Source organism: Scyliorhinus canicula, chromosome 16 (genome assembly GCF_902713615.1).
Source record: "Scyliorhinus canicula chromosome 16, sScyCan1.1, whole genome shotgun sequence".
In the NCBI taxonomy this organism is placed as follows: domain Eukaryota; kingdom Metazoa; phylum Chordata; class Chondrichthyes; order Carcharhiniformes; family Scyliorhinidae; genus Scyliorhinus; species Scyliorhinus canicula.
In genome coordinates, this window is record NC_052161.1 from 63,372,150 (window position 1) to 63,387,008 (window position 14,859).

At 47.7% G+C, this 14,859-nt stretch overlaps 1 protein-coding gene across 1 annotated transcript in view; it reads left to right on the top strand.

The window, feature by feature from the left end:
* Nucleotides 1–4,315: 4,315 nt before the first annotated feature.
* Nucleotides 4,316–14,859, top strand: part of asah2 (N-acylsphingosine amidohydrolase 2) — a 186,408-nt gene continuing 175,864 nt past the window's right edge. Inside the window, exon 1 of the mRNA XM_038773535.1 lies at nt 4,316–4,398. The gene's annotated coding sequence lies outside the window, so the exon portion shown is untranslated. The remainder of the gene's footprint in view (nt 4,399–14,859) is intronic.

The window sequence follows — 14,859 nt, forward strand, 5'->3', positions numbered from 1 at the left end:
GCGAATGTTTATGGTTGCTAATATTATTGTTATTTTTGGTATTTTATTATGGTTCGTTGTTGTATAAATTCAAAATTTTTCAATAAAAATTATTTAAAAAAAAAGAAAACCCACGTCACCAGCACTTTATCTATCCGCTCCCCTACCAACCCCCCCCCCCACCCCACACCTCAGCTGTCTACCCAACATCCCCCTCCCCTTCCGTCACCCTTCCAAACATCTGCTAACCATTCCTCCAAGCTCAAATTGGCAGCCATTCCCTACCCTTCCCATTCCAACACAGAAACCCAACCAACCCTAAACCTATTACCTCACTCAACAAACATAACTGAAACCACTCCCATTAACTGACAAAACCGCTAGCCACGTGGCCCCCCCATCCAGCAAGTCTGAAGTAGAAAAAAAACCAGAGGGAAATCCCAACCCGGAAGAGCGAGACACCCGATTTACCCCAGTCTCTCATCCAAACCAAAAGTACACATTCAGCAAAACAATAAATAAATAAGAGTCCACAACGTTAATTGACCAATCAAACTATTCCATACTATCATGTGCGAGAAGAAGAAGAACATGGAACCCCAAATAGCTAAAACACAAACAGTAACAGGAACTATATACATGAACATGCAAAATTTAAAAAGCTCCAAAACAAATCCCATAACCACAATCAAATCTCTGCTAGTCTGCTCCTCCTCTCAAAGTCATTTGCCTCCTCTGGTATATTAAAGTAATGGTCCTTATTTTTAAACGTGACCCACAATCGAGCTGGGTACACCATTCCAAATTGCACCTCTTTTCAAGGCGCCGTCTTGGCCTTGTTGAACCCAGCTCGTCACTTTGCCAGTTTCGCTCTAATGTCCTAGTAAATTCAAACACAATGCCCTTTGCACATTTCAAGATTCGCTCTTTATTGAGAAATCTATGAAGGCGAATTATAACTGCCCTTGGTGGATCAGGATTTTGGTTTCTGTCATAGTGACCGGCAGGTCCAGACCACCTCAGGAGGGTGGCAAAGATCCCCTCCCCCACTAATTTACCAAGCATCTTCGCCACAAATTCTGTGGCATTTGTGCCCTTGATGCCTTCCAGTAGCCCAACAATTCACAGATTTTGGCGCCTGGACTTGATCTCCTGGTCTTCAGCCTTGGCTCTGAAAACCTTTTGGGTCTCCGCCATCAACATAACCCCAGCCTCCAAAGAGGCAATCCGATCACTATGATCCAAGTCCTTCTAATTGAAAAGATATGAATATCAAAAAAAACCCTCATTGGATTTTAAAGTTTGCCTTCCTATTTCAAAGTGCAATTAGTGGGTTTGTACCCATCATTCCCATATAGAGAGCTCAAAATGTTGATCAGGTTACTAGCAAAGCTAAATGGGGAGAGCAGCAAAGTTTGTATTCTGCAACTGACTGAATATCTTTGGAACAAGAATGAAGATTATGACAATGGAGGTGATTGAAAATGATGTCCTGAGCTACCGTAAATTTGAAGGATGATGCATAGACCTAAGATGGATGCTGTAGGATGATGGCTGCATTTAATTTTGTACAATATACGTGTAAATACCAATTTCGATTCTTTTAATTTAAGATACTTAGTTAACATGGAAAATATATTTTTATCTTTAAAGGGCAGCACGGTAGCACAAGTGGATAGCACTGTGGCTTCACAGCGCCAGGGTCCCAGGTTCGATTCCCTGCTGGGTCACTGTCTGTGGGGAGTCTGCACGTTCTCCCCGTGTGTGCGTGGGTTTCCTCTGGGTGCTCCGGTTTCCTCCCACAGTCCAAAGACGTGCAGGTTAGATGAATTGGCCATGCTAAATTGCCCTCAGTGACCAAAAGAAGGTTAGGAGAGGTTATTGGGTTACGGGGATAGGGTGGAAGTGAGGGCTTAAGTGGGTTGGTGCAGATTCGATGGACCAAACGGCCTCCTTCTGCATTGTATATTGTTCTATCTTGTGTTGTAATCTAGGCCTCAAAAAGTGAAAAGACAGAGTTGATTTTTTTACTTGATACTACAGGCTAGTTGTTGTTATTGCAGCAGCCCACAGTACCTGGTTCAAATTCCACACTATTGCAGTCAATGCTGCTCATTAGGTTTTGATAATATTGCTGCAACCATAATATTCTTTAACATTGCAGAAGCTAAATAAAACCGGACATGGGGGCATCAGCTATTTTGCTGAGCATTCGTAAGTTTAAAGTTTAAGGTGAGGAGGGATGTGGTAACATATATAGGAAGAAAAACAAAGGTCTTGGTGGGGCCTGCTGTGCTCCTTGTTCAAGAATAGAACAGTGTGGCCACAGTATGATTAATTTCATGGAACTACACATAAAACAAATAATTCCTGTATACCCTGACTTGTCTCTCCTTCCAACCCCAACCAATCTCTCTTTTAAGTGCTACTTTGCTGTTTTTTTTCTTGTGGAATCTAATACTTAAAATTTTTTTTTAAATTCTTGACTTACACTGTGCTTGATTAAATGCCAATTTCGAAGACTAAATGGCCGGGAATAAATACAAATACAAGGTTTGGTGCAGTTGTGCCCTGAATGACTAAACCTGTAGGGAGTCCCACTGTATATTTGCGTGAAAGCGAATTTAGCATGTGCAGTACCTTTTTCCTCACTTTCCAACCTCTATTATGGGTTTTCCTCCTCGTTATTGCCTCGTTATTGTGATCACTGAGATGCTTGATTGATTGATTGATTGATTGATTTATTGTCACATGTACCGAAGTACAGTGAAAAGTATTTTTATGCGGCTAACGGAACATACACAGTATGTACATAGTAGAGAAAAAAATTAATCGACAGAGTACATTGACAAATAGTGATTGGTTACAATGCAAAACAAGGGCCAAACAAAGCAAACAAAGCTTCTTCCAGCTTCTCCAACTGTTTTTATATTGTAGATTTTCTTCATTCTTACGAACAATTGTTGCATGGCTATTTCCGCACCCATATTCCCATACCGGCCTCCCTGAACAGGCGCTGGAATGTGGCGACTAGTGGCTTTTCACAGTAACTTCATTTGAAGCCTACTTGTGACAATAAGTGATTTTTTAAATATGCTGTCGGCAGTCAGTTTTTTGAGACCCTAGTGGACTCTTACTTTGGTTAAAGAATGTTTGAAATGTATCAGTCCTGAACTCCTTAAACCATGGCTTTATGAATTTCCTGGCACATATCTGATGTAAAGTTTGATGAATTCTGTAGGCCAGGTTCAGATGTTGAATTGCTTTGTCCAGTGTTCCAGTGGTTGTCTTGAGTTATTGTAAACATGTTGTTAATGCAGCTGCATTTCCCCTCATTTACTGCACAGATAGGATCAATGCCTCCAAATGGAACAATTCTACTTTTTAAGTTTAGATTCTTGATCATCCTCAAATTTCTATGCATTTCTATTGGAGTAAACACAGTCCAAGATATAACACCAGGAGCAGCGAGCAAAGTTAAGGAAGAACAGACAAAAATAAGAAGGGTGAAATCTTGATAATACTTCAAGACAAGGACATGTGACCGATGACAAACTATCTCCAAGTGTGCAGTCAGTAAAACAAAACAATTGAAACTTTAATAAAGCGTGTGTGAAATATCTATATTGTGAATATTATTAATAATCTTCTACTTTCCGAGAAGAAAATTTCACTCTCTTTAAACAACAGTTTAATATGTAGGTTATCTAAAGCCTTAAATTCACTCACAGGGTACAATATGATCTTGCGGTGTGGTAACCTTTTGGGAAAAGTTTTCAAAATGGCACGAAGAAACTTGTGACAGAAAATTCACACAAATTCGTGAATGTGTGCCAAGATTCCAAAGCAGATGGGTCAGTGACATCTTGAGTTTATCCTTATTGGGCGTTGACAGCCCAGAGACGAGTCATGTATCACGTTATCACAATGGTGGAAGTCTGTACCTTCTCCCTTAGGAGACAGCTCAGCAGAATTGCACAATATACTCAGTTTATCAACCTGATCATGCAACATCTTACCTGAGTTATAAGAAGACAAAGCATAATAACTTCAGTGTGGCAGTATCAAAAGAAAACTGCAGTTCAAGCTTCATTTTGTCTTAGGTACATGTTTACCCCGATTCAGAATGCAAGGTGAATGCGCCATCAAGCCATCGATATATGTATGTTTGATCTTTTCAGGAATATCTTTTTTTTATCATTCACAAGATATGAAAATGATTCCCTTTCTTTGGAATAGTTGAAAGTCCACTGCATTGACTGTTGATAGGTCACTGTTTGTGCTCTCATTACCAAATGTTATCTAATCAGTTTCAGAGCAATGTGCAGTTGCCTGGTGGGAATGTTTGACGTGTCTCATCAAGTGTTGAAGCTTTGCCACCGTGGTGCCTGCAGTTGAAATAAGTGGTTCACAGTGAAGGTAAGATTACTATTGATTAACATGTATGGATTTTACAAACTAGTGGTCTTGGGCAAAACCATTGACTTTGCTCTGGCCTACAAACGAGTCTGACTGAGCAGAAGTAAAACAGATGAATGAAAATCATAAGAGGACAATTCATGGCAAATGAATGGGCATTTTAAATTTTATTTTACAATGAATGGTGCCTGACCTATTTTGGGGATTTAATTCTTAATCTGTCAATTTTAGTGTTCTGGAATGACGGGTCAGCGTCTCTTAACGGGGAGATTTACAAATGTCATTGACACTATTAGCTACAAATGCCTGAGACACTGCAAGCCTTACACTGACTTTTGCACTCTAGTATTTCAATTATGCTTGGATCAGGTCTTTTGGAATGGTCCGCTCTCCGGAATTCTTTAATTAGAGCTTGCTCATCTGGTTATGATTTGTTTCTATCAGACACTTTAGTTTTGCCCCAGATTATTTTCTGGGCTCTGTGTTTTCAGGCAACGCATTTGTGAGCGTCATTGCTCTCAAATGTTGAGAGTGTAAACATATGCTCTGGTACATAAATAAAGCAGCATTAGGGTGAAGTGGAACTGCTAAACCTATCAGATCTACCCTGTGCTCCTCAGAAGTAGTAGAATTTATCCCAGGCTTTATTTTTGGCTTGAACTGCCAAATAAATTGATGTGCAAGAGAATAAATAATATATATTTCCAGTAATGGATAATGTCAATTCCTAATAAAAGAAAGATAATGATTTATATAATTAACTTCCTTGTGCAAAAATATGTTTGTATAGTTACCTGCTCATGCAGTTAGTCTCAGTAATGGTGACCATGATAACTATTGTAGATTGTTATAAAAATCTACTTTGTTCACGAATGCCCCTGAGGGGGTGAAATCTGCCACCTTTTCTGGGTCTGGCCTGCATGTGACCCCAGACCCACAGCAATGGGTATGATATAGATGGGATTGCGGGAACATGGCTGCAGGGTGACCAGGGATGGGAGTGGAACATTCAGGTTATTCAATATTTAGGAAAGACGGACAAAAAGGAAAAGGTGGTGGCGTCGCATTGCTGGTTAAAGAGGAGATTATCACAATGGAGAGAGAAGATTTTAGCTCCAACAATGTGGAGTCTGTATGGGTAGAACTGAGAAGCATCAAGAGGCAAAAAAACTTTAGTGGGGGTTGTATATAGACCTCCAAACTGTCGTTGTGATGTTGGGAATGGCATTAAACAGGAAATTAGAGACCAGAGTACTTAAGGAAGTGGTTCTAGAAATAATGGATGCATTGGCGGTCATCTTTCAAGAATCTATAGATTCTGGAGCAGTTCCCACAGAATGGACGGTAGCCAGTGTAACCCCACTATTTAAAAAGGAAGATAGAGAGAAAACAGGAATTATAGACCAGTAAGCCTGATATTAGTTGTGGGGAAAATTCTAGATTCTATTATCAAAGATTTAATAGCAGAGCACTTAGAAAACAGTGGCAGGATTGGACAGAGTCAGCATGGTTTTGTGAAATCATGCTTGCCAAATCTACTGGAATTCTTCGCAGATGTAATTAGTAGAGCTGATGAAGTGGATGTGGTTTATTTGGACTTTCAGAAGGCTTTCGACAAGGTCCCATATAAGACATTAGCATGTAAAATTAAAGCACATGGGATTAGGACAGTTTTTTTCAAAGTTTTTTCCTGGGACCCACTTTTACCATCCGGCTGCCTTTTGCGCCAAGCGCCACGTTTGCTTATCTTTAATGCGAAAGGGGAGCTTGCTTGGTTCTCACAATCTCACTTGAATCAAGTGAAAAGGAGGATAATGCATATATCAGGTGCCGATTTCAGCTGGTTCCTTTGTGCCGTCTTCATCTTTACGAAAATGAAAAATCTAGCCTTGCACATGTAGGTCCTCATGAAGGACAAAACCATACCTGCCAGAAATTCCCGTTTCTCACTTTGAACTTCTCTTCCTTTCACTTTATGATTCCAGAGAATCATAGGGCAAGTTGAGTTGGCAATTGATAGACACAGACCAGCAGCAACGACCTCAACGTGCTGCTGCACGCGGCCAGAATCAGCGCCCTGCAGAGGAGGGCAAGGCTGAACCAGAGGCACCTGATGACATATCTTAGCTCCTGCCTCTTCTGAGGTCAGTGATCCTGGTGTTTTTCTCCACTTACATCCGAAGTGGACAGGGTCTCAACATATTTCCAGCCCTTAGCATCCTAATTGCCAGAGATGAGTGGCAGACGTGAGAGGCCTGAATGGTGGTGTTAGATACATAGATACATAGATACGTATGTTGTGTGGGAGGAGGGGTTTGTGTTACCTTTCATGGATGGCTGGTGGGGCTTGGGAATGCAGCGGCTCATCTTTACTGCGTCCCAAGGTGTGGTAGGTCGAAGAGACAAAGCGCTGCCATTCTCCACAGGGATGAAGCGCTGAATGTGCATGGGGGTTTGTAGAGCATGTCGTCATGAAATCACGGAGGATGTGCATGGGTGAACAAAGGGATTTTTTTTTTAAACAGACAATTTTATTGAGATATTTTTGGCATTGTAAACAGTAACAATATGCATTAGTGTGCAGATACCAATTACAAAAAACATAGTGCAAATAACAGTACCTGTCTTGTAAATACACCTGCCTATTCTTCCCCCCTACTCTACACTATTCTAACCCCCCCGGCCCCCCACCCGACCCCCACCCCCCACCCCCCTGCTGATGATTAGTTCCCCGCGAAGAAGTCGATGAATGGTTGCCACCTCCGGGCGAGCCCCGATAGTGATCCCTGTAAGGCGAACGTGATTTTTTTCCAAGCCGAGAAAGCTTGCCATGTCTGTAGCCACTGAAGTTGGCCATTCCCGAAATACAAAATGGAAAGAGGCAAAGCTGGCAGGTTAAAATGGACAATGTTTGCAGCACAAGCAGGCTGCACCAAGCCAATGTGTATTCTGTCTGCTAAGAGAGCAGACAGCACCGAAAACGAACATTCCGCATACTAATGAGGCAATCTCCGGGATAGTTAACATAGCAATGGAACGATCCCAGGGACAATGGACACAAATAGAGAAGAGATTGCAACAGTGTATGGGAAACCAGACACCCCGGCACCAGCGGGGTTCGAAAACAAAGCACCTGAAGGCCCGCCCAGTAGCCGAGGGATAGCCTCAGTATTGGGGGGATTCAAACAAATCGATTGGGAAGAGACCCAATCGATTCCCAGCAGGAAAAGGGTCCGCCCAAAAGGGCGCGAAGCCCTAGGACCTATAAAAGACAGATCCCACACTTAGTTCGTTCTTCTTGTCCAGCCCTCCTCTCTGGACCAGCCCTCTCGACCAGCCTTTTACCGAAGAAGGCCTTGACCGAGAGAGAGGAGAGGTTTGGGACGGCAGCCGCCAGCAAGTAAGTGTCTCACAACGATCGCTACCAGAGATAGACACTCCTGACCCCTTTTTAACCCGCACCAACCTGAAGTCTGCGGACCAGTGCAGAGCAAGAGGCCTTGTCTCCTGATCCGGCAGTTCCTTTAAGATAAGTATTGGTTTATTTAGTTGTAGGAATAGTTTAGTCATCTTAGCGTGTGCATGGGTAGATTATAATTGTATTATAATAAACTCATTTGTTTGAACTTACTAATTGGTGTTTGGTTTTATTGCTTTGAACTTGACCTTGAAACTTGAGGCGGTATCTTAACGATACCTGGCGACTCCAGAGCTAAGTAACGAAACAGAGCCAAATTGAGTGTTAAGCACACTCACCCAGAACGAGCAATATGTCCGACAGCCATACTTCGGTCTTTGGGGGCTTTGAGTCCCTCCAGGCCAACAGTATTCATCGCCGGCCTATCAGGGAAGCAAAGGCCACAACGTCGGCCTCTATCCCCTCCTGTACTCCCGGGTCTTTCGACACCCCAAAAATCGCCACCTCTGGACTCATCGCCACCCTTATTTTCAGTACCCGGGATATGACGTCCGCAAATCCCTGCCAGTATCCACAGAGTTTTGGACACGCCCAGAACATGTGGACATGGTTCGCTGGTCCTCCCTCACATCTAGCACACTTGTCCTCCAGCCCAAAGAATTTGCTCATCCGGGCCACTGTCATGTGGGCCCGGTGAACCACCTTGAACTGAATCAGGCCGAGCCTGGCACATGTTGCGGTTGCATTTACCCTCCTCAGAGCATCTGCCCATACGCCTCCCTCCAACTCCCCACCAAGCTCCTCCTCTCGGTCCCTGCGTCCTCCGCTCCCATAAGCTCCTTATAAATATCCAAGACTCTCCCCTCTCCTACCTCACCCCTGGAAACTACCCTGTCCTGGATCCCCCTTGGTGGAAGGCGTGGAAAGGACTGGACCTGTCTACGTACGAAATCCCGCACCTGCAAGTACCGAAAGTCATTCCCCCTCGCCAGCCCAAACTTCTCCTCCAGCGCCCTCATGTTCGCGAAGCTCCCTTCCAGGAGCTGGTTTAGCTCACTGGGCTAAATCACTAGCTTTTAAAGCAGACCAAGCAGGCCAGCAGCACGGTTCGATTTCCGTACCAGCCTCCCCGGGCAGGGGCCGGAATGTGGCGACTAGGGGCTTTTCACAGTAACTTCATTGAAGTCTACTCGTGACAATATGCGATTTCCATTTTTCATTTCAGGAACAAGTCGCCCATCCTTCCCACACCCGCCCTCCGCCACACTTGAAACCCGCCATCCATCTTCCCCGGGACAAATCGGTGGTTGTCACATATTGGGGACCAGACCGACGCTCCCACTTCCCCCGCATGCTTCCTCCATTGGCCCCAAATCCGCAGAGCCGCCACCACTATAGGGCTGGTGGAGTACCTGGCCAGCGGGAGCAGCAGGGGAGCCATGACCAGGGCTGCCAAGCTGGTGCCCCTGCACGAAGCAGCCTCCACCCGCTCCCAAACTGGCCCCGTACCCACCACCCATTTCCTTATCATGGCTATGTTAGTCGGCCAGTAGTAGTTGCTGAGGTTCGGCAACGCCAGTCCCCCCTCGCTACGGTTCCGTTCCAGCATCCCCCTCTTTACCCACGGGGACTTCCCCGCCCAAACAAATCCCAGGGTGATTTCATTGATTCTTTTAAAGAAGGAGCGCGGAATGAAACTAGGGAGACACTGAAAAATAAACAGGAATCTCGGGAGGATCGTCATCTTCACCGTCTGTACTCTCCCCGCTAGTGACAGCGGGAGTGCATCCCACCTCCGAAACTCGCTCCTCATTTGCTCCACCAGCCTGGACAAGTTCAACCTATGCATCTTACCCCAGTCATGCGCCACTTGTATCACTAGATACCTAAAACTTTCCCCAACCAGCCTAAATGGTAGCTCCCTCAGCCTATTCTCCTGACCCTCACCTGCACCACAAACATCTTGTTTTTTGCCATGTTCAACTTGTAGCCCGAAAACTGGCCAAACTCCCCTAGGATTTCCAGAATCCCGTCCATCCCTGCCGCTGGATCTGACACATACAAAACCAGGTCGTCCGCGTAGAGCGAGACCTTGTGTTCTATCTCCCCCCCCCCCCCCCCCCCCCCCCCCCCCCCCCCCACCCCCCGACCATTCCCTTCCATTCCCTTGCTGCTCTCAGAGCAATTGCCAGCGGTTCTATGGCCAATGCAAACAGCAGTGGAGAGCGGGGGCATCCCTGTCTTGTCCCGCGGTGTAGTCTAAAATACTCAGATGTCGTCCTGTCCGTCCTTACACTAGCCTCCGGGGCCTGATATAGCAGTTTAACCCAGTCCACAAAGCCCTCTCCAAACCCGAACCGTCCCAGCACCTCCCATAAATAGTCCCACTCCACCCGGTCAAAAGCCTTTTCGGCATCCATTGCCACCACTACCTCCACTTCTCTGCCCTCCGGGGCATCATAATCACATTCAGTAGCCTTCTTAGATTGGCTACCAGCTGCCTGCCCTTAACAAACCCCGTTTGGTCCTCCACAATCACGTCTGGTACGCAGTCTTCGATACTAGACGGCAGGATCTTGGCCAGCAGTTTAGCGTCTACATTAATCAGGGAGTTTGGCCTATAGGACCCACAGACCTCTGGATCCTTATCCCGTTTTAATATCAGCGAGATGGTGGCTTGCGACATCGTCGGGGACAGCACCCCATTGTCCCTCTCCTCGTTAAACACCCTAACCAGCACCGGCCCCAGTGTACCCACAAACATTTTGTAGAACTCCACTGGATACCCATCCGGCCCCGGGGCTTTACCCGACTGCATGGCCTTCAGGCACCCCATTACTTCTTCAGCTCTAATCGGGGCCCCCAGCCCCTCTACCATCCCCCTGCCCACCTTTGGGAAGGTCAGCCCATCTAAGAAGCGCCTCATCCCCTCCAACCCCGTGGGGGGTTCCGAGGTATACAGCTTACTGTAAAAGTCCCTGAATACCCTGTTCAGTCCTGCCGGGTCTCCCACACGGTTCCCTGCCCCGTCCACTACCGTTCCTATTTCCCTGGCCGTCTCCCTCGTCCTAAGTTGCTGTGCAAGCATTCTGCTGGCTTTCTCCCCATACTCATACACCGCGCCCCTGGCCTTCCTGAGTTGCTCTACGGCCTTCCCAGTGGATAGCGCTCCCAGCTCTGCCTGCAGTCTCCGTCGTTCCCTAAGTAGCTCTGCCCTCGGGGAGTCCGCATATTCCCTATCCGTCCGTGTCATCTCCTGCACCTGTCTGTCCATCTCTGCCCTATCCGTTCTGTCCCTATGGGCTCGGATTGAGATCATTTCTCCTCTCACCACCGCCTTCAGCGCCTCCCAGAGCACCGCTGCTGAGACTTCCCCTGTATCGTTGACCTGCAGGTAGTCCTGCATGCATTTCCCCACTCTCTCACACACACTCTCCTCTGCCAACAATCCCACCACTAACCTCCATTGTGGGCGCTGGTAACTTTCTTTGCAGACCAGCAGGTCGACCCAATGTGGAGCATGGTCCGAAATAGTGATCGCCAAGTATTCAGTATCCCTCACCCCCTCCAAAAAAGTCCCTACTCATAATAAAGAAGTCAATACAAGAATAAACCTTGTGAACATGTGAATAGAATGAGAACTCCTTCCCTGTCGGCCGGCTGATTCTCCAGGGCTCTAACCCCCCCATTTGTTCCATGAACCCTCTCGGTTCCCTTGCCATTGTCGGGACCCTGCCCGTTCTGGAGCATGACCGGTCCAGGTCGGGGTCAAGGTCTGTATTAAAGTCCCCACCCATAATCAACTTGTGCGAATCCAAGTCGGGGATTTTCCCCAGCAGCCTTTTGATGAAATCTACATCATCCCAGTTTGGAGCGTAAACATTCACTGGGACCACCCTCACCCCCTCAAGCTTGCCCCGGACCATGAGAAATCTATCACCCCCATCCGCAACTGTGCTGTCCGCCTCAAACTTAACCCGTTTGTTAATCATGATCGCGACCCCTCTGGTCTTAGCGTCAAGCCCCAAATGGAAGACCTGGCTAACCCAGCCCTTCCGTAATCTAATCTGGTCCACTACTTACAAATGTGTCTCCTGCAGTAACATTACATCCGCCTTCAGAGCCCGTAAGTGCGCGAACACACGTGTCCTCTTGCCCGTCCCATTTAATCCTCTAACATTCCAGGTGATCAGCCGGGTTGGAGGGCACCCTGCCCCCCCCCCCCCCCCGCCCCCCCCCCCCCCCCCCCCCCCCCCCCCCCCCCCCCCCCCGCCTACGCCGATCAGCCATCCCCTTTCTTGGGCCCACCCCCTGCCCATGTGCCGTGCCTCCCCTGGTCCGCCTCTTGGCAGCTCCCACCCCCGACCCCTTCCCTGTAACCTGGTTCAGTTCCCTCCCTCATCAGCAGAACATCTTTCCCCCCCCAGCAACAACCCCTTGTAACCTAACCCCTGCTATATACTGGCTGTATTCACACACCCCCACCTCGCTCCCGTTGACTAGCTCAAAGCAGCTAGCCTCGTGCCTCTCAACTCCGGCGCCACCATGTCTCACACCTATTGTCCCCCCCCCCCCCCCGCCCATCAACACCACTTCCCCAGAACAGCCCTGTTCGAGCAATCGCTCTGGGACCGAGACAGAGAGAAAACAAACAAAGAACAAAGCAACATTCCCAGAAGAAACAAAAAGCAAAGAGAACCCGAACAGCCCCGAGCACCCAACAACTTAAACTTTAACTATCACTTTGGCTTTAACTTTCAAACTTTCAAACAGGCAAACACAAACACAAGAACACCCCCAATTTTAAGTAAAAGAGCATGCCGAACGACATCGCTAACCCGAAGGGCAATCTGTGAACAACTGCAGACATCCCTTAGTACACTCTAACTTGAGTCCATGGGTCCTAAGTTCGGCACCAGTCTATGCCCCTTAGCGAAGTCCATCACATCCTCCGGGTCGTCAAAATAATGTTGCTGTTCCTGGTATGTGACCCAATGATGCGCCGGGAAAATTAGCCCGAACTTGACCTTCTGTTTAAACAGAATCTCTTTAATTTGTCTGTAGGCTGCCCTCCTTCTGGCCACCTCCTGGCTCAGATCCTGGTAGATGCGCAGGACACTGTTGTTCCGTGAACAGCTCTTCGTGCTCATGGTCCACTGTAGAACCCGCTCCTTGTCCACGAACCTATGGAACCTGACCGCCATCGCCCCCCCCCGTCGTCGTGGCTGCCTCGCCTGCACTCTGTGTGTCCTGTCCAGCTCCAACGGACGCGGGAAGAAATCGTCCCCCACCTTCTGCAGCATGTCTGCCACATATGCCGTGGCATCCACTCCCTCGGCCCCCTCCGGGAGCCCAATGATTCTCAGATTCTGTCGGCGATACCTGTTTTCCAGGTCCTCCAGCTTGTCCATCAGCCTTGCTTGCTGCTCCTTCAACTTACTAATTTCCACGTCCACTACCGTTTGGAAATCCGCCTGCTCTTCCACTGTCTTCTCCAGTGCCTGGACCTTCTTATCCTGAGCATCCAGCCTCTGGTCAAGTCGCTCCACCACTTTCTGGAGCGGTCCAAATTATCCCGCTTCAGTGCTGCGAAGCTCTCTTTTATGACCTGCAGCATGTTGTCCAGTGCTGCCTGGACCGTCCTTTCTCATGCTCCGTTCATCGGCCATCTTTCCTCCCACTTGAGCTTCCACACCACCTTTGTTCAGCCCCTTCTTCACCTGTTTTCGCTCCCTTCTGCTCCTCAAGTCCATACAACTCTGTATGGATTCAGATCTAGAGTGCTATTGCTTTTTACTCCAGCGCTCAAAAGTTCAAAAAAGTCGGGGAAAAAGGTCTTAAAGTCAGGCCGGAGTGAGAGCCACAAAATGTGCGTCTTACTCCCTCATAGCCGGCACCGGAAGTCGAACAAAGGGATTTTTAGTACAAGTGCGATGTAGCAATGGTGAGTTATCTCTACTAGTGCACAGGTTCACCAAAGGCCACTATGTGTCTATATTTACTTACTCTTCCTCACCCTCTCGCTGCGTCTAGGTTAACCTCAGGATTCACAGCTGTTGTTTAGAAGGTCTGCTACTTCCACATCCTGCTACCTGAGATGACCTTGGCAGGCATCCCTTGGGTGGCCTGACCTTGAGGGTTGGGCCTACTTTCATACTGCATGGGAGTTTCATGCTACCCTTCTCAATGTCCGGGGCTGGAGATGAGTCGCTCATAGAGGGAGGATGCCAGATGGACTGGACACCCCCAGGGTCTCCTGGGTATATATCCACTGGCTTCGCTCCTGCTGTTTCTCTTCCTGTTGAGTGTCTAGGGGTCCCTGTGCTCCTCCGTGGAATGGAGGGGAAGGTGGAATGAAATCCAGAAGCCCCGCCGTTCTCTGGCATTGACACTCGTGGATTCCCACTAGTGCCTGCATCATGGAACTCATGTCCTCAGCCATGAAGGTCATGAGCTGAATCATGGAGCTTGCAACCCCCACCATGAAGTACACATCCTGCACCAGGTCTCCACTGTGGATGCCCTCATTGCGTTTAGATCATCTCCTTGAACAGAAGGCAATGGGTCTACTCCAGTCAGCCTTACAGTCTGAGAATGGATGCTGTCATCCCATCCTGATGCTTGTGACTCTGCCTTTGCAGTTCCAACAGCTCTTCGACATCTGTACCCAGGGGTCACGTCATTAACTTGGGGTGCAGTGCACCTGCATCCCTCTGAGTGGCAGATCCTGGGATGTCCCTGCCTCCACTTGCTGTGGATCATCAGCTGTGAGGTGCTCACCAATGAGTGCCCCAGAAATCTGCCTACTAGTTATTCCCATGAGGTGTGAGTATATTTGCTGGTGAAGTGTGAGGGCGACAGCTGGGTTACCTCAGAGCTGCTCGGGTCTGTGGTGTCCAGAGTCATGAGGATGGTGTGGGCTGGTCAACTGATTGACCTGCAAGGGAAGGGAGGTGACAGTAGTGCATCATAGGGGAAAATTCATGGGAGAAAGTTAACACACGTGAGGCTTGAACCATGACAGTATGTGTTGAGGGTTCTCA